This window comes from Elgaria multicarinata, chromosome 7 (assembly GCF_023053635.1).
Source record: "Elgaria multicarinata webbii isolate HBS135686 ecotype San Diego chromosome 7, rElgMul1.1.pri, whole genome shotgun sequence".
NCBI classification, from domain to species: Eukaryota; Metazoa; Chordata; class Lepidosauria; order Squamata; family Anguidae; genus Elgaria; species Elgaria multicarinata.
In genome coordinates, this window is record NC_086177.1 from 28,034,212 (window position 1) to 28,061,467 (window position 27,256).

Here is a 27,256-nt window from a genome sequence, read left to right on the forward strand (position 1 = left end):
ACAGCACAAGTAGGGCTTTAGATTGGCAAAATTTGAAGCACATCTGTTCATACCCTGATGTTTATATGATTTCCTATTCAACCGCTCCTCTCCCCGTTTACAAAAATGAAATATTTTATAAGCCATATCCTTGGTTCCAACCCTTGCCCTTGGCTTTTTTTGACAAGCCAATAGTTTCACCGGCTTCACAAAGGGGATCACTTTGCTCGAGTGAAAATCACACATTTATTTCAAATTGCCCTGAAGAAGGACTTCAATAGTCTGAAACACATTGGCAAGGAATAAATATTTTCTAAGATATATCCTGGGTTCCACCCCTTGCCCTTGGCTTTCCTCCCTTGTTATTTTGGGTTTCCTGCTCTTTTTGCTGACTTCACCTGCCAGTACTTTCCCTGCCAGTAGCTTCAAAGGCTTCACCTGCCAGTACTTGCCTTGCCAGTAGCTTCAATGGCTTCACCTGCCAGTACTTGCCTTGCCAGTAGCTTCAACGGCTTCACTTGACAGTACCTTCTCTGACAATTGCTTCAATGGCTTAATTTGCCAGTACCGTCCCTGACAGTAGCTCTAATTACTTCGCCTGCCAGAATTTCAGCTGCCAGTAGCTTCACCGGCTTCACCTGCCAATACTTGCCTTGCCAGTAGCTTCAATGACTTCACTTGCAAGTACCTTTCCTGCCAGTAGCTTCAATGGCTTCACTTGCCAGTACCTTCCCTGCCAGTAGCTTCAAAGGCTTCACTTGCCAGTACCTTCCCTGCCAGTAGCTTCAACCGCTTCACTTGCCAGTTCCTTCCCTGCAAGTAGCTTCACCAGCTTCACTTGCCAGTACCTGCCTTGCCAGTAGCTTCAATGGCTTCACTTGCCAGTACCTTCCTGCCAGTAGCTTCAATGGCTTCACTTGCCAGTACCTTCCCTGCCAGTAGCTTCAACCGCTTCACTTGCCAGTACCTTCCCTGCAAGTAGCTTCACCGGCTTCACCTGCCAATACTTGCCTTGCCAGTAGCTTCAACGGCTTCACTTGCCAGTACCTTCCCTGCCAGTAGCTTCAATGGCTTCACTTGCCAGTACCTTCCCTGCCAGTAGCTTCACCGGCTTCACTTGCCAGTACTTGCCTTGCCAGTAGCTTCAACAGCTTCACCTGCAAGTATTTCAGCTGCCAGTAGATTTGCCGGCTACTGGTACAGGCACGCAAAGCTGTTGGAGCTACTGGGTAGGGCATGGACCTGCCAGTAGGGTTGTGCACTGCTCTGGATCCGAAACTCAAATCCGATCAAGATCGGTGTGATTCGGACCTCTCTAAAACAGATCAGGTCGGTCCAAATCGTTGCGAGGTGTATCCGGTCGCTCCGAATCGATTCAGATCAATTCGGAAATTCAGACTTTTTTTCAAGGAGTACACGTAGGAATTTACAAAAAAACCATTAATCTCTTATTTTTTAAGGTAAAGACATGAAATTTGTCAGTATAACAGCAAAAGTAGGGCTTTAGGTTGGCAAAATTTGAAGCACATCTGTTCATACCCTGATGTTTATATGATTTCCCATTCAACTGCTCCTCTCCCCGTTTACAAAAATGAAATATTTTATAAGCCATATCCTTGGTTCCAACCCTTGCCCTTGGCTTTTTTTGACCAGCCAATACTTTCACCGGCTTCACAAAGGGGATCACTTTGCTCGAGTGAAAATCACACATTTATTTCAAATTGCCCTGAAGAAGGACTTCAATAGTCTGAAACACATTGGCAAGGAATAAATATTTTCTAAGATATATCCTGGGTTCCACCCCTTGCCCTTGGCTTTCCTCCCTTGTTATTTTGGTTTTCCTGCTCTTTTTGCTGACTTCACCTGCGAGTACTTCCCCTGCCAGTAGCTTCAAAGGCTTCACCTGCCAGTACTTGCCTTGCCAGTAGCTTCATTGGCTTCACCTGCCAGTACTTGCCTTGCCAGTAGCTTCAACGGCTTCACTTGCCAGTACCTTCTCTGCCAGTAGCTTCAATGGCTTAATTTGCCAGTACCGTCCCTGACAGTAGCTCTAATTACTTCGCCAGCCAGAATTTCAGCTGCCAGTAGCTTCACCGGCTTCACCTGCCAATACTTGCCTTGCCAGTAGCTTCAACGGCTTCACCTGCCAATACTTGCCTTGCCAGTAGCTTCAACGGCTTCACTTGCCAGTACCTTCCCTGCCAGTAGCTTCAATGGCTTCACTTGCCAGTACCTTCACTGCCAGTAGCTTCAATGGCTTCACTTGCCAGTACCTTCCCTGCCAGTAGCTTCAATGGCTTCACTTGCCAGTACCTTCCCTGCCAGTAGCTTCAATGGCTTCACTTGCCAGTACCTTCCCTGCCAGTAGCTTCAACCGCTTCACTTGCCAGTACCTTCCCTGCAAGTAGCTTCACCAGCTTCACTTGCCAGTACCTGCCTTGCCAGTAGCTTCAATGGCTTCACTTGCCAGTACCTTCACTGCCAGTAGCTTCAATGGCTTCACTTGCCAGTACCTTCCCTGCCAGTAGCTTCAACCGCTTCACTTGCCAGTACCTTCCCTGCAAGTAGCTTCACCTGCTTCACCTGCCAATACTTGCCTTGCCAGTAGCTTCAACGGCTTCACTTGCCAGTACCTTCCCTGCAAGTAGCTTCAATGGCTTCACCTGCCAGTACTTGCCTTGCCAGTAGTTTCAACGGCTTCACCTGCCAGTAGCTTCCCTGCCAGTAGCTTCAATGGCTTCACTTGCCAGTACCTTCCCTGCCAGTAGCTTCATCAGCTTCACTTGCCAGTACCTGCCTTGCCAGTAGCTTCACCGGCTTCACCTGCCAGTACTTGATGTGCCAGTAGCTTCAACGACTTCACTTGCCAGTAGCTTCCCTGCCAGTAGCTTCAATGGCTTCACCTGCCAGTACTTGCCTTGCCAGTAGCTTCAACAGCTTCACCTGCCAGTACTTGCCTTGCCAGTAGCTTCAACGGCTTCACTTGCCAATACCTTCTCTGCCAATTGCTTCAATGGCTTAATTTGCCAGTACCGTCCCTGACAGTAGCTCTAATTACTTCGCCTGCCAGAGTTTCAGCTGCCAGTAGCTTCACCGGCTTCACCTGCCAATACTTGCCTTGCCAGTAGCTTCACCGGCTTCACCTGCCAGTCCTTGCCTTGCCAGTAGCTTCAACAGCTTCACTTGCCAGTACCTTCCCTGCCAGTAGCTTCACCGGCTTCACTTGCCAGTACTTGCCTTGCCAGTAGCTTCAACGGCTTAACTTGCCAGTACTTGCCTTGCCAGTAGCTTCAACAGCTTCACCTGCCAGTATTTCAGCTGCCAGTAGATTTGCCGGCTACTGGTACAGGCACGCAAAGCTGTTGGAGCTACTGGGTAGGGCATGGACCTGCCAGTAGGGTTGTGCACTGCTCTAGATCCGAAACTCAAATCCGATCCAGATCGGGGTGATTCGGACCTCTCTAAAGCAGATCAGGTCGGTCCAAATCGTTGCGAGGTGTATCCGGTCGCTCCGAATCAATTCAGATCAATTCGGAAATTCAGACTTTTTTTCAAGAACTACACATAGGAATATACAAACAAACCCATTAATCTCTTGTTTTTTAAGGTAAAGACATAAAATTAATCAGTATAACAGCACAAGTAGGGCTTTTTCTTGACCAGCCAATAGTTTTACCGGCTTCACAAAGGGGATCACTTGGCTCTAGTGAAAATTACACATTTATTTCAAATTGCCCTGAAGAAGGACTTCAATAGTCTGAAACACATTGGCAAGGAATAAATATTTCCTAAGATATATCCTGGGCTCCACCTCTTGCCCTTGGCTTTCCTCCCTTGTTATTTTGGGTTTCCTGCTCTTTTTGCTGGCTTCACCTGCCAGTACTTTCCCTGCCAGTAGCTTCAACGGCTTCACTTTCAAGTACCTTCTCTGCCAATTGCTTCAATGGCTTAATTTGCCAGTACAGTCCCTGCCAGTAGCTTCAATGGCTTCACCTGCCAATACTTGCCTTGCCAGTAGCTTCAACGGCTTCACTTGCCAGTACCTTCCCTGCCAGTAGCTTCAACTGCTTCACTTTCCAGTACCTTCCCTGCCAGTAGCTTCAACCGCTTCACTTGCCAGTACCTTCCCTGCCAGTAGCTTCAACGGCTTCACTTGCCAGTACCTTCCCTGCCAGTAGCTTCAACGGCTTCACTTGCCAGTACCTTCCCTGCCAGTAGCTTCAATGGCTTCACTTGCCAGTACCTTCCCTGCCAGTAGCTTCAATGGCTTCACTTGCCAGTACCTTCCCTGCCAGTAGCTTCAATGGCTTCACCTGCCAGTACCTTCCCTGACAGTAGCTTCAACAGCTTCACTTGCCAGTACCTTCCCTGCCAGTAGCTTCAATGGCTTAATTTCCAGTACCATCCCTGCCAGTAGCTTCAATGGCTTCACTTGCCAGTACCTTCTCTGCCAATTGCTTCAATGGCTTAATTTGCCAGTACCGTCCCTGACGGTAGCTCTAATTGCTTCGCCTGCCAGTATTTCAGCTGCCAGTAGCTTCACCGGCTTCACCTGCCAGTCCTTGCCTTGCCAGTAGCTTCAACGGCTTCACTTGCCAGTACCTTCCCTGCCAGTAGCTTCACCGGCATCACTTGCCAGTACTTGCCTTGCCAGTAGCTTCAACATCTTCACCTGCCAGTATTTCAGCTGCCAGTAGATTTGCCGGCTTCACTTGCCAGTACCTTCTCTGCCAATTGCTTCAATGGCTTAATTTGCCAGTACCGTCCCTGACGGTAGCTCTAATTGCTTCGCCTGCCAGTATTTCAGCTGCCAGTAGCTTCACCGGCTTCACCTGCCAGTCCTTGCCTTGCCAGTAGCTTCAACGGCTTCACTTGCCAGTACTTTCCCTGCCAGTAGCTTCACCGGCATCACTTGCCAGTACTTGCCTTGCCAGTAGCTTCAACATCTTCACCTGCCAGTATTTCAGCTGCCAGTAGATTTGCCGGCTTCACTTGCCAGTACCTTCTCTGCCAATTGCTTCAATGGCTTAATTTGCCAGTACCGTCCCTGACAGTAGTAGGGGTTTGATCCGCTCCAATTAGGAGCGTAGAAGCAGTAGCGGATTGGCCTGCTCCGCCTTACCCAGAGGCGGAGTAGGAGCGGACCGCGGACCCCTAGAAGCAAGGTGAAGAGAAGCGGCCATTTTCGGAGCTCCTAGTTCAGGCGGAGCGCTCCGGTCGCCATCTTGAAAACATTTCGCCATAGGATTGCATTGCGGCAAATAATCGTGCATAACTACGTTCTTTTAGAAGCTATCATTCTGGAAATTCTTGTGCTCAGAGAGTCGTGGATGGGGGTCATTTTGAGACCACTCTCACCTCTCTGCGTCATGCGGGTCGCGTGCTATATTTTTTTGAAAATCGGGTCAACCGCGCGGCTCAAACGGCGTTTTCGGCTTTTCGCTCATAGGATTGCATTGCGGAAAAGAATCGGGGATAACTGGGGGGGGTTAAGCTATCGTTCTGAAAATTCTGGTGCACAGAGAGTCGTGGATGGGGGTCATTTTGAGACTACTCTCAACTTTCTGCGTCCTGTGGTTCACGTGCAATATTTTTTTAAAAATCGGTGTTTGGGTTTTTTTTTTTTTTTTTTTTGGAAGCGATGACAGGCACATTCAACTCCCAATCCTGATGAGAATTGATCTCCTCAGAAAGTATCATCCTCCAATCCCAGCGTTGGAGGGGGAACTAAGGCAGACCCACCCTGAGAACTTTCTGTTTTGTGTCTCTTTGTGGGTTGGCGTTCGTGGAGGGAACACTTAGTTAGTTAGTGCTCCTGCTTTGGACTTTGGAGATAGATTAGGATAGATTTAGTTTGGCGCGTATGTGTGTGTTTGTTTGCTTCTTTCTGACTTATAGCTTAGTTTGCCCTGTGTTTTTCCCTTACTTTGATTTAATATAAACTTTATTTTAAATTTTGGATTGTGTGTTTGGTGGGTTGGGTTGGTTGCCCCCCCCCCGACTGTTCTGCTTTTGTGAAAGCTTTCTATTGAAAGCATACACACACTTCTTGTCCCATTTCCCTACATTTATTAGTAATATTCTTAAACATATTTTATTATATTCTTTTACATATTCTTAGTAGTATTCTCATACATATTATTAGTAGTATTAACATTTTATTCTTCTTATACATATTAGTAGTAGTGTTTGGTTGGTTCTTTTCCCCCTCCCCTCTCTTAAATCCTGATTGTGTTTCCTTCTATCTTCTATATACCAAAAAATACCAAAAAATACCAAAAAAATTTATTCTCTTTTTCTTGTCTGTGTAACTTGGACTGAGTGTGCTGCTTTTGTGAAGTGCAACAGGCAGCCACAGATTGAGAATTTTGGGGAAAGAATACACACACTTCTTGTCCCATTTCCCTACATTTATTAGTAATATTCTTAAACATATTATTATATTCTTTTAGATATTCTTAGTAGTATATATATTAGTATATTCTCATACATATTATTAGTAGTATAATATTTTATTCTTCTTATACAGCATACACACTTCTTGTCCCATTTCCCTACATTTAAACATATTATATTCTTCTTATACATATTCTTAGTAGTACCTTATACATATTATTAGTAGTATTAATATTTTATTAGTCATCATGAAAAGAGGGAGCAGGCGTGCTGAAAGCAGCAAGGCTCAGGCTGGCACCAGTAAGCAGGTTGCCTCTCCTGCTGGGAGCCATCCTTGTGAGGTAGCTGGATCTGCTGGGACTGACTCCCCCGCAGATCTATGGCTTACTTGTGCAAGGTACCAGCTTTTCTGGGCCCGCCAACCCATGCCTGCATGCCTGCCTGTCTGCCCGCCTCCCCCGGGGTGCTGCTGTGGTGGGGCATCTGCCAGGACTGACTCCTCGCCTGCTCTGCCTGCCTCTCTGCCCGCCTGGTGCCTGGGAGATGAGCTTTGCGGTTCGTGCCCAGCACCCTCCGGCACGCTTGCTCCCAGTCGTCCTCCTCTGTGCCCCTCAAGGCGTAACTGCTGGCTTAGAACGAAACAACCAGGCATCTTTGCCTCACTTGCTCCTTGTGCCCGCTTACGGGTTGGTTTGCTATGCGTTAGTGCTCAAGCCATCCTTGCGGCACTACAATGCATGCTGCCTGCCTGCTTTCCCTCCCTTCTTCCCTTCCCGCCTTGCAGGGATGGTGTATGTGTCTTGCTTTGACTCAGGGGAGAAGTCCTTCCTGCGCTCACTTAGACTTTATCAAGTTCAATAATCCCTTTTTCAAATGTGCAAGAAGATTTAGGGTTATCTCGTGGCATGTTGGGATTTCCTTGGAACTGGCCCCATTGAGCTGTCTGCAATTGCAACTTTAAATCCCTGACATACTGGAGTGCCCGATTTTCAAAAATTCCCCAAAAATCAGGGGATGATGGGATTGCCTTGAGTGTGGGCATCCCTGTGGACACATGGATAAGCTGTCCTGGTGCCGAGTTTGAGGTTTCTAACATGCAAATTGACAGAGCTATCCCAAGGGATCTGAATGGGGTGCCCGATTTTCAAAAATTCACCAAACATCAGGGGATGATGGGATTTGCTTGAAACTTGGCGTCCATGTGGACACGTGGATAAGCTATCATGGTGCCAACTTTGAGGTTTCTAACATGCAAATTGACGTAGTTGTAGAATGGGACAATTTGGGGTGAGTTAAGCCGTGCCAAAAATCAGGGGATGATGGGAGTGCCTTGAGTCTGAGCGTCCATGTGGACACATGGATAAGCTGCCCTGGTGCCGAGTTTGAGGTTTCTAACATGCAAATTGACGGAGCTATCCAAAGGGGTCTGATTGGGGTGCCCGATTTTCAAAAATTCGCCAAAAATCAGGGGATGATGGGATTGCTTTGAAACTTGGCGTGCGTGTGTATACCCCCATGAGGTGTCATGGTGCCAAACGTGAGGTTTCTAACTTGAACCAAAAAAAAGTTGTATACTTTTTTAGCTTTCAATGCAACCCTATGGGGGGGGAAACGGAGCTCCGATCCGGATCCGGAGCTCCGAGTGGAGCGGAGCGAAAGTGGGTGGAGCGGGGGCGGGGCGGAGCAGCCCGCTTTGAAAAATGGCGGATCTGCAAGTGAAACGGAGCGGGGGGTCCGTGCACACCCCTAGAAAGTAGCTCTAATTGCTTCGCCTGCCAGTAGCTTCACCGGCTTCACCTGCCAATACTTGCCTTGCCAGTAGCTTCAACGGCTTCACTTGCCAGTACCTTCCCTGCCACTAGCTTCAATGGCTTCACTTGCCAGTACCTTCCCTGCCAGTAGCTTCAATGGCTTCACTTGCCAGTACCTTCCCTGCCAGTAGCTTCAATGGCTTCACTTGCCAGTACCTTCCCTGCCAGTAGCTTCAATGGCTTCACTTGCCAGTACCTTCCCTGCCACTAGCTTCAATGGCTTCACTTGCCAGTACCTTCTCTGCCAATTGCTTCAATGGCTTCACTTGCCAGTACTGTCCGTGACAGTAGCTCTAATTGCTTCACCTGCCAGAATTTCAGCTGCCAGTAGCTTCACCGGCTAGTACTTGCCTTGCCAGTAGCTTCAACGGCTTCACTTGCCAGTACCTTCCCTGCCAGCAGCTTCAATGGCTTCACTTGCCAGTACTTGCCTTGCCAGTAGCTTCAACAGCTTCACCTGCCAGTATTTCAGCTGCCAGTAGATTTGCCGGCTACTGGTACAGGCACTCAAAGCTGTTGGAGCTACTGGGTAGGGCATGGACCTGCCAGTAGGGTTGTGCACTGCTCTGGATCCGAAACTCAAATCCGATCCAGATCGGGGTGATTCGGACCTCTCTAAAGCAGATCAGGTCGGTCCAAATCGTTGTGAGGTGTATCCGGTCGCTCCGAATCGGTTCAGATCAATTCGGAAACTCAATATTTTTTTCAAGAACTACACGTAGGAATTTACAAACAAACCCATTAATCTCTTGTTTTTTAAGGTAAAGACTAGGGGTGTGCACGGACCCCCCGCTCCGCTTCACTTGCAGATCCGCCATTTTTCGGAGCGGGCCGCTCCGCCCCGCCCCCGCTCCGCCCACTTCCGCTCCGCTCCGCTCGGAGCTCCGGATCCGGATCGGAGCTCCGTTTTTCCCCCCCATAGGGTTGTATTGAAAGCTAAAAAAGTATACAACTTTTTTTCGGTTCAAGTTAGAAACCTCACGTTTGGCACCATGACACCTCATAGGCGTTTACACATGCACGCCAAGTTTCAAGGCAATCCCATCATCCCCTGATTTTTGGCAAATTTTTGAAAATTGGGCACCCCATTCAGACCCCTTGGAATAGCTCCGTCAATTTGCATGTTAGAAACCTCAAACTCGGCACCAGGGCAGCTTATCCATGTGTCCACATGGACGCCCAGACTCAAGGCAGTCCCATCATCCCCTGATTTTTGGCGCGGCTCTAACCTCTAACGCACCACCCATCACACCCCTTTCGATAGCTCCGTCAATTTGCACGTTAGAAACCTCAAACTCGGCACCATAATAGCTTATCCATGTGTCCACATGGACGCCAAGTTTCAAGGCAATCCCATCATCCCCTGATTTTTGGGGAATTTATGAAAATCGGGCACCCCATTCACACCCCTTGGGATAGCTCCGTCAATTTGCATGTTAGAAACCTCAAACTCTGCACCAGGGCAGCTTATCCATGTGTCCACATGGACGTCCAGACTCAAGGCACTCCCATCATCCCCTGATTTTTGGCGTGGCTTAACTCACCCCAAATTGTCCCATTCTACAACTACGTCAATTTGCATGTTAGAAACCTCAAAGTTGGCACCATGATAGCTTATCCACGTGTCCACATGGACACCAAGTTTCAAGCCAATCCCATCATCCCCTGATTTTTGGGGAATTTTTGAAAATCGGGCACTCCAGTATGTCAGGGATTTAAAGTTGCAATTGCAGACAGCTCAATGGGGCCAGTTCCAAGGAAATCCCAACATGCCATGAGATAACCCTAAATCTTCTTGCACATTTGAAAAAGGGATTATTGAACTTGATAAAGTCTAAGTGAGTGCAGGAAGGACTTCTCCCCTGAGTCAAAGCAAGACACATACACCATCGCTGCAAGGCGGGAAGGGGAGAAGGGAGGGAAAGCAGGCAGGCAGCATGCATTGTAGTGCCGCAAGGATGGCTTGAGCACTAACGCATAGCAAACCAACCCATAAGCGGGCGCAAAGTGAGGCAAAGATGGCTCGTTGTTTCGTTCTAAGCCAGCAGTTACGCCTTGAGGGGCACAGAGGAGGACGATTGGGAGCAAGCGTGCCGGAGGGTGCTGGGCACGAACCGCAAAGCTCATCTCCCAGGCACCAGGCGGGCAGAGAGGCAGGCAGAGCAGGCAATGAGACAGTCCTGGCAGATGCCCCACCACAGCAGCACCCCGGGGGAGGCGGGCAGACAGGCAGGCAGGCAGGCATGGGTTGGCGGGCCCAGAAAAGCTGGTACCTTGCACAAGTAAGCCATAGATCTGCGGGGGAGTCAGTCCCAGCAGATCCAGCTACCTCACAAGGACGGCTCCCAGGCAGGCGGGCAGGCGCCTCCACTGTAGTGGCTGTGCTCAACTCGGCGGGCGCACTACAAGACGAGTTGAAGTGAGAGCTCACTTCTCAGGAAACGTAGTGGCTGTGCTACGGGAGATCGGTCGACTGCTGGAGCTTAGCTTTTTCTCTGAGGGGAAGTCCATGAGTTTCAGTGACAGCTTGCTTCTCAAAGAGAGGGTTACAGCGGAAGAGGGGTGGGACGAGACCGGGGAGAGAAGCTGGACCAGCTTCTGCTACTAATCCTCACCCACATCCTGGAGGACCACAGCATCCAACACAAAGTGGCTGTGGTAAAGTCAATGGCTGTCATGAGTCGAAGTGAAAGCTCACTTCTCAGGAGGAAACTTAAACTGTCCCTATGCAGACAGTGGTTGGGGAGAGAGGCACGGCCAGCTGCGCCTCGACCGTAGGGGCTGTGCTCAAGTGTCTGAACTTGAAGTCGAAGTGAGAGCTCACTTCTCAGGAAACGTAGTGGCTGTGCTACGGGAGATCGGTCGACTGCTGGAGCTTAGCTTTTTCTCTGAGGGGAAGTCCATGAGTTTCAGTGACAGCTTGCTTCTCAAAGAGAGGGTTACAGCGGAAGAGGGGTGGAACGAGACCGGGGAGAGAAGCTGGACCAGCTTCTGCTACTAATCCTCACCCACATCCTGGAGGACCACAGCATCCAACACAAAGTGGCTGTGGTGAAGTCAATGGCTGTCATGAGTCGAAGTGAGAGCTCCCTTCTCAGATACCTTTAATTGCAAGACTGGGGAGAGACGCTCGACCAGCTGCTGCTACGAACTCCACTTCAGGGAAAGGACAACATGAGGAACAGTTAAGTGGTGAAGTCAATGGCTGTCATGAGTCGAAGTGAAAGCTCACTTCTCAGGAGGAAACTTAAACTGTCCTTATGCAGACAGTGGTTGGGGAGAGAGGCACGGCCAGCTGCGCCTCAACTGTAGGGGCTGTGCTCAAGTGTCTGAACTTGAAGTTGAAGTGAGAGCTCACTTCTCAGATACCTTTAATTGCTCCATATGAGACTGGGGAGAGAAGCTCGGCCAGCTGCTGCCTGCAACTAATCCTCCTCAACCAAATCCTGGAGGACCAAAGCATCCACCGGAGTGCCTGTGTGGTGAAGTCAATGGCTGTCATGAGTCGAAGTGAAAGCTCACTTCTCAGGAGGAAACTTAAACTGTCCCTATGCAGACAGTGGTTGGGGAGAGAGGCACGGCCAGCTGCGCCTCCACCGTAGGGGCTGTGCTCAAGTGTCTGAACTTGAAGTCGAAGTGAGAGCTCACTTCTCAGATACCTTTAATTGCTCCATATGAGACTGGGGAGAGAAGCTCGACCAGCTGCTGCCTGCAACTAATCCTCCTCAACCAAATCCTGGAGGACCAAAGCATCCACCGGAGTGCCTGTGTGGTGAAGTCAATGGCTGTCATGAGTCGAAGTGAAAGCTCACTTCTCAGGAGGAAACTTAAACTGTCCCTATGCAGACAGTGGTTGGGGAGAGAGGCACGGCCAGCTGCGCCTCCACCGTAGGGGCTGTGCTCAAGTGTCTGAACTTGAAGTCGAAGTGAGAGCTCACTTCTCAGATACCTTTAATTGCTCCATATGAGACTGGGGAGAGAAGCTCGACCAGCTGCTGCCTGCAACTAATCCTCCTCAACCAAATCCTGGAGGACCAAAGCATCCACCGGAGTGCCTGTGTGGTGAAGTCAATGGCTGTCATGAGTCGAAGTGAAAGCTCACTTCTCAGGAGGAAACTTAAACTGTCCCTATGCAGACAGTGGTTGGGGAGAGAGGCACGGCCAGCTGCGCCTCCACCGTAGGGGCTGTGCTCAAGTGTCTGAACTTGAAGTCGAAGTGAGAGCTCACTTCTCAGATACCTTTAATTGCTCCATATGAGACTGGGGAGAGAAGCTCGACCAGCTGCTGCCTGCAACTAATCCTCCTCAACCAAATCCTGGAGGACCAAAGCATCCACCGGAGTGCCTGTATGGTGAAGTCAATGGCTGTCATGAGTCGAAGTGAAAGCTCACTTCTCAGGAGGAAACTTAAACTGTCCCTATGCAGACAGTGGTTGGGGAGAGAGGCACGGCCAGCTGCGCCTCAACCGTAGGGGCTGTGCTCAAGTGTCTGAACTTGAAGTCGAAGTGAGAGCTCACTTCTCAGATACCTTTAATTGCTCCATATGAGACTGGGGAGAGAAGCTTGACCAGCTGCTGCGACTAATCCTCCTCACCCACATCCTGGAGGACCAGAGCATCCACCGGAGTGGATGTGCTCAACTCGGCGCACTACAAAACGAGAAGTGGCTGTGGTGAAGTCAATGGCTGTCATGAGTCGAAGTGAAAGCTCACTTCTCAGGAGGAAACTTAAACTGTCCCTATGCAGACAGTGGTTGGGGAGAGAGGCACGGCCAGCTGCGCCTCGACCGTAGGGGCTGTGCTCAAGTGTCTGAACTTGAAGTTGAAGTGAGAGCTCACTTCTCAGATACCTTTAATTGCTCCATATGAGACTGGGGAGAGAAGCTCGACCAGCTGCTGCGACTAATCCTCCTCACCCACATCCTGGAGGAACACAGCATCCAACACGAAGTGGCTGTGGTGAAGTCAATGGCTGTCATGAGTCGAAGTGAGAGCTCACTTCTCAGGAAACTTAAACTGTCCCTATGCACTAAGTGGCTGTGCTATGGGAGTTCGGTGGACTGTTGGAGTACCAGCCGCAATTGGGGAAGTCCATGAGTTGAAGTGACAGCTTGCTTCTCAAAAAATCACCAGACTGGATCACGAATAGTGCATCTGATCCCTGAGCTCTCCAAAGGGCGACCCATGGACTGCTGGAGTTAACCTCCCTCAATTGGGGAGTGACGGGCAGGCGGGCATGGGCAGGCAGGCAGGCAGGCAGGCAGGGAGGCAGGCTAGGGCCGGTGGGCCCAAAGGAGCTGGTACCTTGCACAGGTATGCCATAGATCTCTGGGGGAGTGAGTCCCAGCAGATCCAGCTACCTCACAAGGACGTCCCAGGCAGGCGGGCATGGGCAGGCAGGCAGGCAGGCAGGCAGGCAGGCCCAAAGGAGCTGGTACCTTGCACAGGTATGCCATAGATCTCTGGGGGAGTGAGTCCCAGCAGATCCAGCTACCTCACAAGGACGGCTCCCGGGCAGGCGGGCATGGGCAGGCAGGCAGGCAGGCAGGCTAGGGCCGGTGGGCCCAAAGGAGCTGGTACCTTGCACAGGTATGCCATAGATCTCTGGGGGACTGAGTCCCAGCAGATCCAGCTACCTCACAAGGACGGCTCCCAGGCAGGCAGGCAGGCAGGCAGGCTAGGGCCGGTGGGCCCAAAGGAGCTGGTACCTTGCACAGGTATGCCATAGATCTCTGGGGGACTGAGTCCCAGGAGATCCAGCTACCTCACAAGGACGGCTCCCGGGCAGGCGGGCATGGGCAGGCAGGCAGGCAGGCCGGCCCAAAGGAGCTGGTAACTTGCACAGGTATGCCATAGATCTCTGGGGGACTGAGTCCCAGCAGATCCAGCTACCTCACAAGGACGGCTCCCGGGCAGGCGGGCATGGGCAGGCAGGCAGGCAGGCAGGCCCAAAGGAGCTGGTACCTTGCACAGGTATGCCATAGATCTCTGGGGGAGTGAGTCCCAGCAGATCCAGCTACCTCACAAGGACGGCTCCCGGGCAGGCGGGCATGGGCAGGCAGGCAGGCAGGCAGGCAGGCAGGCAGGCAGGCAGGCCCAAAGGAGCTGGTAACTTGCACAGGTATGCCATAGATCTCTGGGGGAGTGAGTCCCAGCAGATCCAGCTACCTCACAAGGACGGCTCCCGGGCAGGCGGGCATGGGCAGGCAGGCAGGCAGGCAGGCAGGCAGGCAGGCAGGCCCAAAGGAGCTGGTACCTTGCACAGGTATGCCATAGATCTCTGGGGGAGTGAGTCCCAGCAGATCCAGCTACCTCACAAGGACGGCTCCCGGGCAGGCGGGCAGGCAGGCAGGCAGGCGGGCAAAAAGGAGCTACTAGTTATTGAAGCAGTTACTTTGAATATGGAAGATTTGTGTGCATGCTTGGAGGATTAACGTTGCTGCTGAGCCCTCCAAAGGGCGACCCTTGGACTGCTGGCCTTTACCTCCCTCAATTGGGGAAGTGAATGATGAGTTTAAGTGAAAGCTTGCTTCTCAAAGAGGGGTTACAGCAGGAGGGGAAGAGGAAGAGGGGTTGGATGAGACTGAGGAGAGAGAGAGAAGAGAGCATCCACTGTAGTGGCTTTGCTAGTGGCTGTGCTACGGGCGATCGGTGGACTGCTGGAGTACCTCCCGCACATAGGGGAAGTCCATGAGTTGAAGTGAAAGGTTGCTTCTCAAAATCAGCACACAGATCAAGGACTCCATTTGATCCCCGAGCTATCCAAAGGGCGACCCGTGGACTGCTGGAGTTTTCCTCCGGTTCCCGGTGGCTGGGATGGGTCTCGGCTTCTCAAAGCCATGGCACTGCTGCATATGCAGTGCAGCTTCTCGTAAGAGAGCTGTCCCACGGACAAACGGTGCATTACTGGAGCTTAGCTTTTTCTCAAAGGGGAAGTCAATGAGTTGAAGTGAAAGGTTGCTTCGGAAGTCTATGGCTTTCATGAGTTTCAGTGACAGCTTGCTTCTCAAAGAGGGCGTTACAGCGGAAGAGGGGTGGGACGAGACCGGGGAGAGAAGCTGGACCAGCTTCTGCGACTAATCCTCACCCACATCCTGGAGGACCACAGCATCCACAGTAGTGGCTGTGGTGAAGTCAATGGCTGTCATGAGTCGAAGTGAGAGCTCACTTCTCAGGAAACTTCAACTGTCCGTACGCACTAAGTGGCTGTGCTACGGGAGATCGGTGGACTACTGGAGTACCTCCCTCAATTGGGGAAGTCCATGAGTTGAAGTGAAAAGTTGCCTCTCAAAATCAGCAGACTGGTCGAGTAGTCCACTTGATCCCTGAGCTTTCCAAAGGGTGACCCGTGGACTGCTGGAGTTTAACCTCCCTCACCCTCAATTGGGGAAGTGAATGAGTTTCAGTGAAAGGTTGCTTCTCAAAATCAGCACACTGATCGAGTCACCCAGATCCTGGAGGACCACAGCCTCTACGTAGTGGCTGTGCTGAAGTCAATGACTTCCATGAGTTCAAGTGAAAGGTTGCTTCTCAAAGGCGAGGACTCGCCTGTTTCATTTTCGCAGCGAGACAGGCAGCTGCAGTAACACTCACAACCACACACACAATGACAGCTTTTGCACAGAGGCTCATGAGTTCAAGTGACAGCTTGCTTTTCAAAACCATACTTCTGGATCAGGGAGTACGTCTTCCACTCCCAGCCAAGGGCACTCCAAAGGGCGACCCGTGGACTGCTGGAGAGAGGCAGCCTGGCTAGTGGTGGTGGTGCCAGGCATTGCCTTGCCCCCTGCTTGCACCTCACCTAAACACATGCAGTCAATCATGGAGTCTTTTGGAACTGGGTGGAAAACTATCCGGATGAGTTGACTAAGCTGTACCGGACGCCACAGAAATGAAATGAACTCAAGTGCGGTGCTTTGCCCTCACAGTCAGTCACACACACGCACGGTGACAAACTCTGCCTAGTGCCTACAGAGACGAATGTAATGATTCAGAGTTGATGTTGTGAACTGTAACACAGCCACTAAATAATAATAATAATAAGAAGAAGAAGAAGAAGAAGAAGAAGAAGAAAAATATAATAAAAATAATAATAAAAAGAAAAAACCAGCCTGCCTGAACTGTAGTGTGCCTGCCAACCAAAGGAGGGGTGGAATTAAAGGGAGGGGAGCCTGCCTGTCACTCCCACGAGGGCTTGAGGGTGGGGTATCCCAGCAGGGGGAGATTGCCCTTCAGAAAGACCAGCTGCTCCACCAAGTCCGGCTCCAAGCGAGAGCGGTGAGGGGTCACTATGTCGCCCGCCATAGAGAACACCCTCTCGCTTGGAACACTGGTGGGTGGGCAGCTGAGTCGATCCATGGCCACCCGCGCCAGGTCCGGCCAAATCTGAAAGCGGGATGACCAGTAGGCCAGGGGGTCCATGGAGCAGTCCTCCATGGGCTCTGACAGGTAACGCTGCACGGTGGTTGCAGCGTCATCCTGGCCGGTGGCTGGGGAGGGTCTCTGCCCAACCACGGCGTGCAGAGCCTCTTCCCAATACTCCTCGCCTGTGCTGCTGCTGGGAGGGATGCAGGTGAGGCTGCTGCTGGTGCTGCTGCTGCTGCTGCGGGGAGGGGTGGCCTGCTCCTCTGCCTCACTCTGCCCCACCCTCTTGGCCCATGCCGCCCGCACTTCGCCCACCAGCATTTCCACCCAGTGCTGCCTGCTATTTGGCCCACAAAGCCCATCCTTCACACGAGGGTCGCACATGGCTGCCAACATGTGGACCCTGTCGGTTTGGATGGGCTCCAGCCTCCGCGTCAGGCCGTCCCTCAGCCTAGTCACCACTTCGTGGAAGTCGGGCTCGAAGCGCCTGCCGGTGACGGGATCCCTGTACTCCAGAAAGTCGCCCATCTGTTTCTGGAGATGCCTGCATACAGGGATCACCTGGCTGAGGAGGGCAGAGCTTTGCTCAGGGTCTCGGTGGCGTTCAGGAACGGCTTGAGGACCGCCACCAGCTGGGACATGGCGTCCCACTGCTGCTTGCCCATGTGGTGGACGCCCATGTCCCTGACCATGAACAAGTCGTGGATGGCACGCTGTTGCTCCACCATCCGCTCCAGCATCAGGTAGGTGGAGTTCCAGCGTGTCACCACATCCTGCACTAGCCTGTGCTGCGGGAGATTCAACTCCTCCTGCTTCTCCCGCAGCAAGCGACTGCCCTTGATGCTGTGGTGGAAATGGCCTGCCACCTTTCTGCAGCTCTCCAGGAGGTAACGGATCCTGGACAGGGGACCGAGGTTGGGCTTGCTGCTGCCCATCCCAAGGCCATCCCTCACCACCAGGTTCAAGACGTGCGCGATGCAGCGGACGCCCTCGAATCTGCCGTCACGCACCGCCTTCACCATGTTGGCTCCCCCGTCCGTGACCATGTAACCGCGGGTGACCTTCTGCCCAGCTAGCCACCCATCCACCATGCGGTTCATGGCCTCCATAATCTCCGCTGCCGTGTGGGACTGGTCCATCACTTGCGTGTGGAGGAGGGCCCAGCAGTAGCCCTCCTTGCCAGTCCCTGTAGTGCTGGATCCTTCCTGCCCCACGGCTGCCCACCAGTGTGCCGTCAGGGACAGGTAAGCGTGCACTCCGCCCTCGCTGGACCAAATGTCCGAGGTGAAGTGCACCATCCGTGCCTCTGCCTGGCACAGACCCAGCACTAACTCCCTGCAGGAACGGTACAGGGAAGGCACCACCCGCCTGCTCAGGGTGGTGCGACACGGCAGCTTATAGTATGGCACCACAAGTGCCATCAGCCTCTTGAAGCCTGCGTTGTCGACGAGGCTGAATGGCTGGTCGTCCAACGCCACCATCTCACCGATTGACGTGGTGATCTGGGAGGGCGTTGGAAAATGCCATCTTGTGGTTCCATACTTCCCCCACCCCATTTCCGGCAGGGTTGCCTGCCTAACCCTTGTGGGGATGGGAGATGGAGAGCTGAGACTGGAAGTGCCAGCAGCAGCAGCAGCAGCAGCAGCAGCCTTCGGCTTTCCCCTGGAACCAGTCGCCTTGCCCGCCTCTTTCCCCAGCAAGACCGACTGGTGCTGCCTCTGAAGATGCATCTTCATGCTGCTGGTTCCATAATGCCCTGTCGATGAACCCCTGCTTAGGCTGAGTTTGCAGTGGCGACAGACAGCAAAGCGGGGATCCGCTCCCAACTCAAAGTGGTCCCACACGATGCTTGTCTTTCGTTTCCGTGGTGACACCACCAATTACCCGCCTGAGCTCTCTGGTGTTGCCACAGAAACAGGGGTGTGGGATGAGACTGGGGAGAGAGCCTCGGCCTGCTGCTGCTGCTCCTCCTCCTCAGCCCCCACATCCTGGAGGCCCACCGCCTCCGCCTCCTCCCCCTCCACCTTGTCTAGGTCCATCAGCGGGCTCATGGGCTGAAAGAATAATGAAGGTGTTGGGGATACTCCTCCTCCTCTAATGCCACCTGCCTCTTGTAAAGGGGCACTTTTCCCATTCCCACCCTCAAAAAGAGAACGCCGGGCACAAGTTGCAGAAGAGAGTGGCTCTGCCTGCTGCTTGTCCTGCTTCTGTTTTGGAGCAGTCAGCCAAGGAGTTGCCCGTTTGATTTTCACAGGAGGAGAGGCAGCCTGCTTACTGGTGCCAGCCTGAGCCTTGCTGCTTTCAGCACGCCTGCTCCCTCTTTTCATGATGACGAATAAAATATTAATACTACTAATAATATGTATAAGGTACTACTAAGAATATGTATAAGAAGAATATAATATGTTTAAATGTAGGGAAATGGGACAAGAAGTGTGTATGCTGTATAAGAAGAATAAAATATTATACTACTAATAATATGTATGAGAATATACTAATATATATACTACTAAGAATATCTAAAAGAATATAATAATATGTTTAAGAATATTACTAATAAATATAGGGAAATGGGACAAGAAGTGTGTGTATGCTTTCCCCAAAATTCTCAATCTGTGGCTGCCTGTTGCACTTCACAAAAGCAGCACACTCAGTCCAAGTTACACAGACAAGAAAAAGAGAATAAATTTTTTTTGGTATTTTTTGGTATATAGAAGATAGAAGGAAACACAATCAGGATTTAAGAGAGGGGAGGGGGGAAAAGAACCAACCAAACACTACTACTAATATGTATAAGAAGAATAAAATATTAATACTACTAATAATATGTATGAGAATACTACTAAGAATATGTAAAAGAATATAATAAAATATGTTTAAGAATATTACTAATAAATGTAGGGAAATGGGACAAGAAGTGTGTGTATGCTTTCAAAAGAAAGCTTTCACAAAAGCAGAACAGTCGGGGGGGGGGCAACCAACCCAACCCACCAAACACACAATCCAAAATTTAAAAATAAAGTTTATATTAAATCAAAGTAAGGGAAAAACACAGGGCAAACTAAGCTATAAGTCAGAAAGAAGCAAACAAACACACACACACGCAAACTAAATCTATCCTAATCTATCTCCAAAGTCCAAAGCAGGAGCACTAACTAAGTGTTCCCTCCACGAACGCCAACCCACAAAGAGACACAAAACAGAAAGTTCTCAGGGTGGGTCTGCCTTAGTCCCCCCTCCAATGCTGGGATTGGAGGATGATGCTTTCTGAGGAGATCAATTCTCATCAGGATTGGGAGTTGAATGTCATCGCTTCCAAAAAAAAAAAACCCAAACCCCGATTTTTTAAAAAATATTGCACGTGAACCACAGGACGCAGAAAGTTGAGAGTAGTCTCAAAATGACCCCCATCCACGACTCTCTGTGCACAAGAATTTTCAGAACGATAGCTTAACCCCCCCCCAGTTATCCCCGATTCTTTTCCGCAATGCAATCCTATGGGCGAAAAGCCGAAAACGCCGTTTGAGCCGTGCGGTTGACCCGATTTTCAAAAAAATATAGCACGCGACCCGCACGACGCAGAGAGGTGAGAGTGGTCTCAAAATGACCCCCATCCACGACTCTCTGAGCACAAGAATTTCCAGAACGATAGCTTCAAAAAGAACGTAGTTATGCACGATTATTTGCCGCAATGCAATCCTATGGCGAAATGTTTTCAAGATGGCGACCGGAGCGCTCCGCCTGAACTAGGAGCTCCGAAAAATGGCCGCTTCTCTTCGCCTTGCTTCTAGGGGTCCGCGGTCCGCTCCAACTCCGCCTCTGGGTAAGGCGGAGCAGGCCAATCCGCTACTGCTTCTACGCTCCTAATCGGAGCGGATCACACCCCTAGTAAAGACATGAAATTAATCAGTATAACAGCACAAGTAGGGCTTTTTCTTGACCAGCCAATAGTTTTACCGGCTTCACAAAGGGGATCACTTGGCTCTAGTGAAAATTACACATTTATTTCAAATTGCCCTGAAGAAGGACTTCAATAGTCTGAAACACATTGGCAAGGAATAAATATTTTCTAAGATATATCCTGGGCTCCACCTCTTGCCCTTGGCTTTCCTCCCTTGTTATTTTGGGTTTCCTGCTCTTTTTGCTGGCTTCACCTGCCAGTACTTTCCCTGCCAGTAGCTTCAACGGCTTCACTTGCCAGTAGCTTCCCTGCCAGTAGCTTCAAAGGTTTCACTTGCCAGTACCTTCCCTGCCAGTAGCTTCACCAGCTTCACTTGCCAGTACCTGCCTTGCCAGTAGCTTCAATGGCTTCACTTGCCAGTACCTTCCCTGCCAGTAGCTTCAAAGGTTTCACTTGCCAGTACCTTCCCTGCCAGTAGCTTCAATGGCTTCACCTGCCAGTACTTGCCTTGCCAGTAGCTTCAACGGCTTCACCTGCCAGTAGCTTCCTTGCCAGTAGGTTCAACGGCTTCACTTGCCAGTACCTTCCCTGACAGTAGCTTCACCAGCTTCACTTGCCAGTACCTGCCTTGCCAGTAGCTTCACCGGCTTCACCTGCCAGTACTTGCCGTGCCAGTAGCTTCAACGGCTTCACTTTCCAGTAGCTTCCCTGCCAATTGCTTCAATGGCTTAATTTGCTAGTACCGTCCCTGACAGTAGCTCTAATTACTTCGCCTGCCAGAATTTCAGCTGCCAGTAGCTTCACCGGCTTCACCTGCCAATACTTGCCTTGCCAGTAGCTTCAACGGCTTCACTTGCCAGTACCTTCCCTGCCAGTACCTTCAACCGCTTCACTTGCCAGTACCTTCCCTGCCAGTAGCTTCAATGGCTTCACTTGCCAGTACCTTCCCTGCCAGTAGCTTCAATGGCTTCACTTGCCAGTACCTTCCCTGCCAGTACCTTCAACCGCTTCACTTGCCAGTACCTTCCCTGCCAGTAGCTTCAACGGCTTCACTTGCCAGTACCTGCCTTGCCAGTAGCTTCAATGGCTTCACTTGCCAGTAGCTTCCCTGCCAGTAGCTTTAAAGGCTTCACTTGCCAGTACCTTCCCTGCCAGTAGCTTCAATGGCTTCACTTGCCAGTACCTTCTCTGCCAATTGCTTCAATGGCTTAATTTGCCAGTACCGTCCCTGACGGTAGCTCTAATTGCTTCGCCTGCCAGTATTTCAGCTGCCAGTAGCTTCACCGGCTTCACCTGCCAGTCCTTGCCTTGCCAGTAGCTTCAACAGCTTCACTTGCCAGTACCTTTCCTGCCAGTAGCTTCACCGGCTTCACTTGCCAGTACTTGCCTTGCCAGTAGCTTCAACGGCTTAACTTGCCAGTACTTGCCTTGCCAGTAGCTTCAATAGCTTCACCTGCAAGTATTTCAGCTGCCAGTAGATTTGCCGGCTACTGGTACAGGCACGCAAAGCTGTTGGAGCTACTGGGTAGGGCATGGACCTGCCAGTAGGGTTGTGCACTGCTCTGGATCCAAAACTCAAATCCGATCCAGATCGGGGTGATTCGGACCTCTCTAAAGCAGATCAGGTCGGTCCAAATCGTTGCGAGGTGTATCCGGTCGCTCCGAATCGATTCAGATCAATTCAGAAATTCAGACTTTTTTTCAAAAACTACACGTAGGAATTTACAAAAAAAACCCATTAATCTCTTGTTTTTTAAGGTAAAGACATGAAATTTATCAGTATAACAGCACAAGTACTTGCCTTGCCAGTAGCAGCAACCTTCCAGAAATTGGAGGAAGCGGAAGACAGAAAACTGAAATCAGCCTTCCCTGACCTGGCACCCTCCAGCGTCAGCCAGCATGGCCAATGGGCAGGGATTTGCAGTCCAAAACACCAGGAAGGCACCAGCTTGCGGAAGGCTGAATTTTAAATGGATTCTAGTTGTGAGTGGTCAGAAGGGAACGCAGGATCTGCTGGTGGGGTGGTGGTGTGGAAGATCTGACATCACTTTCCTGAATCTCAAAGTCGGAGTGGGAACTTGGTAATGGGTTTGGAAACCGCTCAATCCATGCTCAAACCCCATGCCTTAAAGCCATGCTCCAACTCCATGCTTAAAGCCCTAAAGCTTTGTGTTATTTTACACCAACACACTCTCTTACCCCTTTCTGTCCCTATTGATCTGCTTGGATAACTTCCCCCCCTCCGTGATTTCCCTGTTACTCACCTCTGGGTCGGGTTAAGAAGAGGCGGGTTGAAGGACCTCCCTCGCTCATCGACGTTCGGAAAAACTCAGGCCCTTTGTTCCATAGCTGCTGCTCCGGACAGCGCTAAGAATTCTGCCTGAAACTCTTCCGAGCCTCCTTTCTTTCGACCGGAGCGTCCCCGGTGAGTTTGCTCCGTGGACAATCACGAATGCGTTTCCTTGTTTGTGCGTGTGTGAGGGGGAGAGGGAGGGAAACGGGGCTGGGGCGGGCAGAAGGCGCGCTCAGGTGGAAGCTCAGCGAGGTTGCCGCCTTGCCCTGCCCCTCCTCCCCCCCGCCCCGACCTTGTGGGGAGAGTCGGGTTTCACTCGCCATCGCTCGCAGTTTCAGGCGCTCGCAAGGCGAAGAGGAACGACCTGGTGAACCTGGAAGGACCATGGCGGGGCGGGGCGGGAGAAGGCGCGGCCAGGCTGCGCGGCTCGCTGGAGCTGGCGGGGCAGGAGGCTGGCGCGAAGTCAGCGCGCGGCGGCGGCGGCTCCAGCAAGACGTCGAAAAGGCTGGCATGCTAACGTCGTAAAGCCGCCTTCCCCAGCCGGGGGCTCCCAGATACGTTGGACTTTGTGTTGTTTATTCGTTCAGTTGCTTCCGACTCTTCGTGACTTCATGGACCAGCCCACGCCAGAGCTTTCTGTCGGCCGTCGCCACCCCTAGCTCCCCCAAGGTCAAGCCTGTCCCCTCCAGAATATCATCCATCCATCTTGCCCTTGGTCGGCCCCTCTTCCTTTTGCCTTCCACTTTCCCTAGCATCAGCCTCTTCTCCAGGGTATCCTGTCTTCTCATTATGTGGCCAAAGTACTTCAGTTTTGCCTTTAATGCCATTCCCTCAAGTGAGCAGTCTGGCTTTATTTCCTGGAGTATGGACTGGTTTGATCTTCTGGCAGTCCAAGGCACTCTCAGAATTTTCCTCCAACACCACAGTTCAAAAGCATCTATCTTCCTTCAAGCTGGGGGCTGAAGAGTTATGGGTGTTGGGGAAAGGCTTAGGGTTTTGTTTGTTTATTGGCGGTGGTGGTTTTGCATAATTTAGCAGACAGAGACACACAGCTTGGCCCCAAGTTTTCATAAAGAAAAGGAGATGTACTGGATTACAAGCAGATCCTGCAGGAGCATAAAAATTAAAAAAAGTGAATGATTTCAGACATGCATGAGCAACAGCAGTCCATCGAACACGGGTAATTCCAATCAAATGAAAAAAGAAATAAGCCACAGTTGGATCTACAGGGATCTTCATGATTTTTATGTAGAGGCACGCCCACCCCCAGATCCACAGCTGAGTTCATATCTCTCTCGTCTGCATGATAAACAGCCACCAATGCAGCACTATGGTGTGAAATCAGTGCTCCGAGACATGGATCCACATGATTCTGACACGCAAACCACTCACACACAGAAACCCAATTCAGCCTGTTTCAATCTGGTGCTTTCCAGATGTTTTGGACTACAACTCCCAGCATTCTTGACCACTGGCCACACTGGCTGGGGCTGATGGAGTTAAAGGCCAAAAGATCTGGAGGACACCAGCTTGGGAAAGGGTAACACCATTTAACACAGGGGTGGGCAACCGCCCAGAGAGCTTCGGCTATTGGGCGGTATAAAAATGTAATAAATAAATAAATCCAGATGTTGTTGGGAAGCAACTCCCATCAGCCCTAGCCAGGGATGATTGGAGTTGCAGTTTAACAACATCTGGAGGCCCAAAGGTTTCCCATCCTGGAACTAACAGCTGCTTACATCTATGCCAATATAATACACCTGTAACATAATACTTCTGTAAACTGCCCAGAGAGCTTCAGCTATGGGGTGGTATATAAATGTAATAAATAAAATAATAATAATAATAATAATAATAATAATAATAATAATAATCACCAATCCAGACGCTGATGGTGTCACAGCAGAAAAACTAGATACAACACATCGATCTTCATACTCCAGGGGCATGTCTACACAAAGAGTTTGCCCCAGGGTGGCTTCGCAGTAGCGGCATGTCATCTATATGATGCAGCTGCCATTGTGAAGCCATATAGGGGCAAACCTTGGAAACTCCACTCCAAAAATGTCCGGTGGCCCCTGTAAAAGTTTTTTTTTTAAAAAAAAAACTGAGGGGAGGAGAGGAACAGGGCTGTTCCTCCCACCTTTTTATATATGTTTTTTGTTATCTGTATCTTTGCAGCTGCGCAGATACAGCTAATAAAAATAAAAAGAAAGGGGGGGGAAGGAACGGGCAGCCTGAGGGAGGAGAGGTGGTTCACCCCGAGTCCCTGCCCCCTCTCCTCGCATCCTCCCTCTGGCTGCTCATTCTTCTCCCCCCACTGGTGTTTTCTTTCTTTCTTTTTTTTAACTTTTAAACACTGGGAAAGTTCGCACTTGCATTCCTTCCCATGCAGACATTGGGAAGGAACGCAAGTGCGGGTGCAAGATGCCTCACGGTGCCACAGTGCCGCTGTAAAGGCGGGGGCCAGAACAAACACCCTAAATCATGGGTTCTCAACAAGGTGGGAATTTCCCCGGGGGGGGATTTTAGGATTCCAGGGGGGGAATTGGGACCACTATTCAGCAAAATATGATGTCCTGTAGATTATGTTTTCCTACACATGTTATTAAAAACGTTCATTGAGGTATGCTTCAGTAAATTTAGTAAAGTTTAGTCTGTTAAGTAATTAGTTCTGAATATTTTTAAAAAACTATTTTTATTCAAGTTTTAAATTAAAATCTATCAACATTTTCTATTGCTATTAAATTTGTAAAACTCTACTATAAAAATAATCCAAATAAATGTATATGTACTGATATAGGAAAAAAAAGATTTTCAATATTATATGCATATTATTTGGAATGCACCTTTTGAGTTAGGCTATCTTGGGAAGGGGGGAATCATATTCTGAACAATGGTGAAAGGGGGGAATGGAGCAAAAAAGGTTGAGAACCACTGCCCTAAATTTACCATACTGCTCACTGTACTTCCCAAGCAGCCGGAAGTTCTAGGACTGGAGTCTTTACAGCGTTTGTTCCCTTGCAAAGATAGCAAATGGTGGAGACTTATCGTGTCTTGTAATATCTGTCCATTTACAAATATTGCAAGAAGAGTATTTTGGGAGCTAACAGGTTCCTATAAGCAGAGGGCAAAGAACTGCCCCATAGAGCAAGCAACATCCGCTTGGAGCATTCTCAGAATTCTCCTTGCTCCTGGGGGAACTGAGGCGCCTTTACAGATGAGCGGGGTTTGGTTTTCGGCTCTCCCATGCTCCATGTAGTATGCATATTTGTAAACACACCAGTCATAAAAGTTTTGCAAGTCTAAACTATTCCCCGTAGCATTGCCCTTGAAGCTTCTCACAAGTACAAAAAGAATTTCAAAGACAGATATCAAGGCGAAATTGCTGAAGTAGTGCATGCGCTGGTAACTTTGAGGCTCAACTTCTGCAATGTGCTGTACATAGAGCTACCTTTGTGCCTAGTCTGGAAATTTCAACTAGTCCAAAATATGGCAACCAGGTTGGTCACTGGTATACCTAGGGGTGACCGTATTACACCAATTTTAATATCACTTCACTAGCTGCCAATTAGTTTCCGGGTGAAGTATAAAGTGTTAGTTATTACCTTTAAAGCCCTACTTGGTTTGGGTCCAGATTACCTGTGGGATCGCCTTCTCCCATACAATCCGCTCCGCACACTCAGGTCCTCTGGGAAGAATTTACTTCAGCCAGCTAAAACTAGACTGACAACTGTTACCCAGAGGACCTACTCTTCTGCTGCTCCCAGACTGTGGAATGGCCTGCCAGGAGAGATTCTCCAACTTAACTGTTTTTCTGAATTTAAAAAAGCTATAAAGACTGATTTCTTCTGGCAGATCTACCCAGCCGAATTTTAAGATGCCTGGCTGTTATTTTAATAATATATGAGTTTTATATGTTTTTAATCAATTTTACATATTTTGTGGTATTTTTGTATTTGATGTTGTTCCCCGCCTTGATCCAGAGGGAGAGGCGGGTAAGAAATAAATGTAGTAGTAGTAGTAGTAGTACAATTCATCAAGAGATTCAACCCTTATTTCCAGTGGTTTGAATAAGGACAAATGTGTGTGTGTGTGTTTAAAAACTGCACTACATATGTTAATCGGCTCGCCATTGTAATGATGTCTACGTTCTCACCCGGCAACATTTTGTGAATGGGGAGCATTAAGGCAATCATCACTGTCTGTACTTATTGTATTTCAATTCCCTCTGTCAACACAGTTTACATCTCTCCCCAACACCCTACACATGTGTATATAGGTCTGTCTGTTTCAGATTAACACTTCATGCCTCTGATGAAGCAGACAGTGTCTATGACGGTTTATGCCAGAACAAGGGTGCAATCCTACTGTGATGACTGTAAGCCTTGTAACTTGGAGGCTTACGGTCATCTTATGTGGGGCAGGAAGAGGAGCAGAGGCAATTTTCACCTCTTTGTCCTCCCTCCCTGCACTGTCACTAGATGGGGTTTTTTTTTGCCTAGCTGGAGA

The 27,256-nt window shown here is 50.1% G+C and overlaps 1 protein-coding gene across 2 annotated transcripts in view; it reads right to left on the minus strand.

Annotated features, from left to right (window-relative positions):
• Positions 1-27,256, minus strand: part of BCL2 (BCL2 apoptosis regulator) — a 480,191-nt gene that overhangs the window by 267,980 nt on the left and 184,955 nt on the right. Inside the window, exon 1 of one of the 2 annotated variants that reach the window (XM_063130276.1) lies at positions 22,712-22,726. The exons of the other annotated variant lie outside the window; for it this stretch is intronic. The gene's annotated coding sequence lies outside the window, so the exon portion shown is untranslated. Of the gene's footprint in view, positions 1-22,711; positions 22,727-27,256 lie in introns of those variants that run through there. 2 annotated transcript variants of the gene reach the window in all.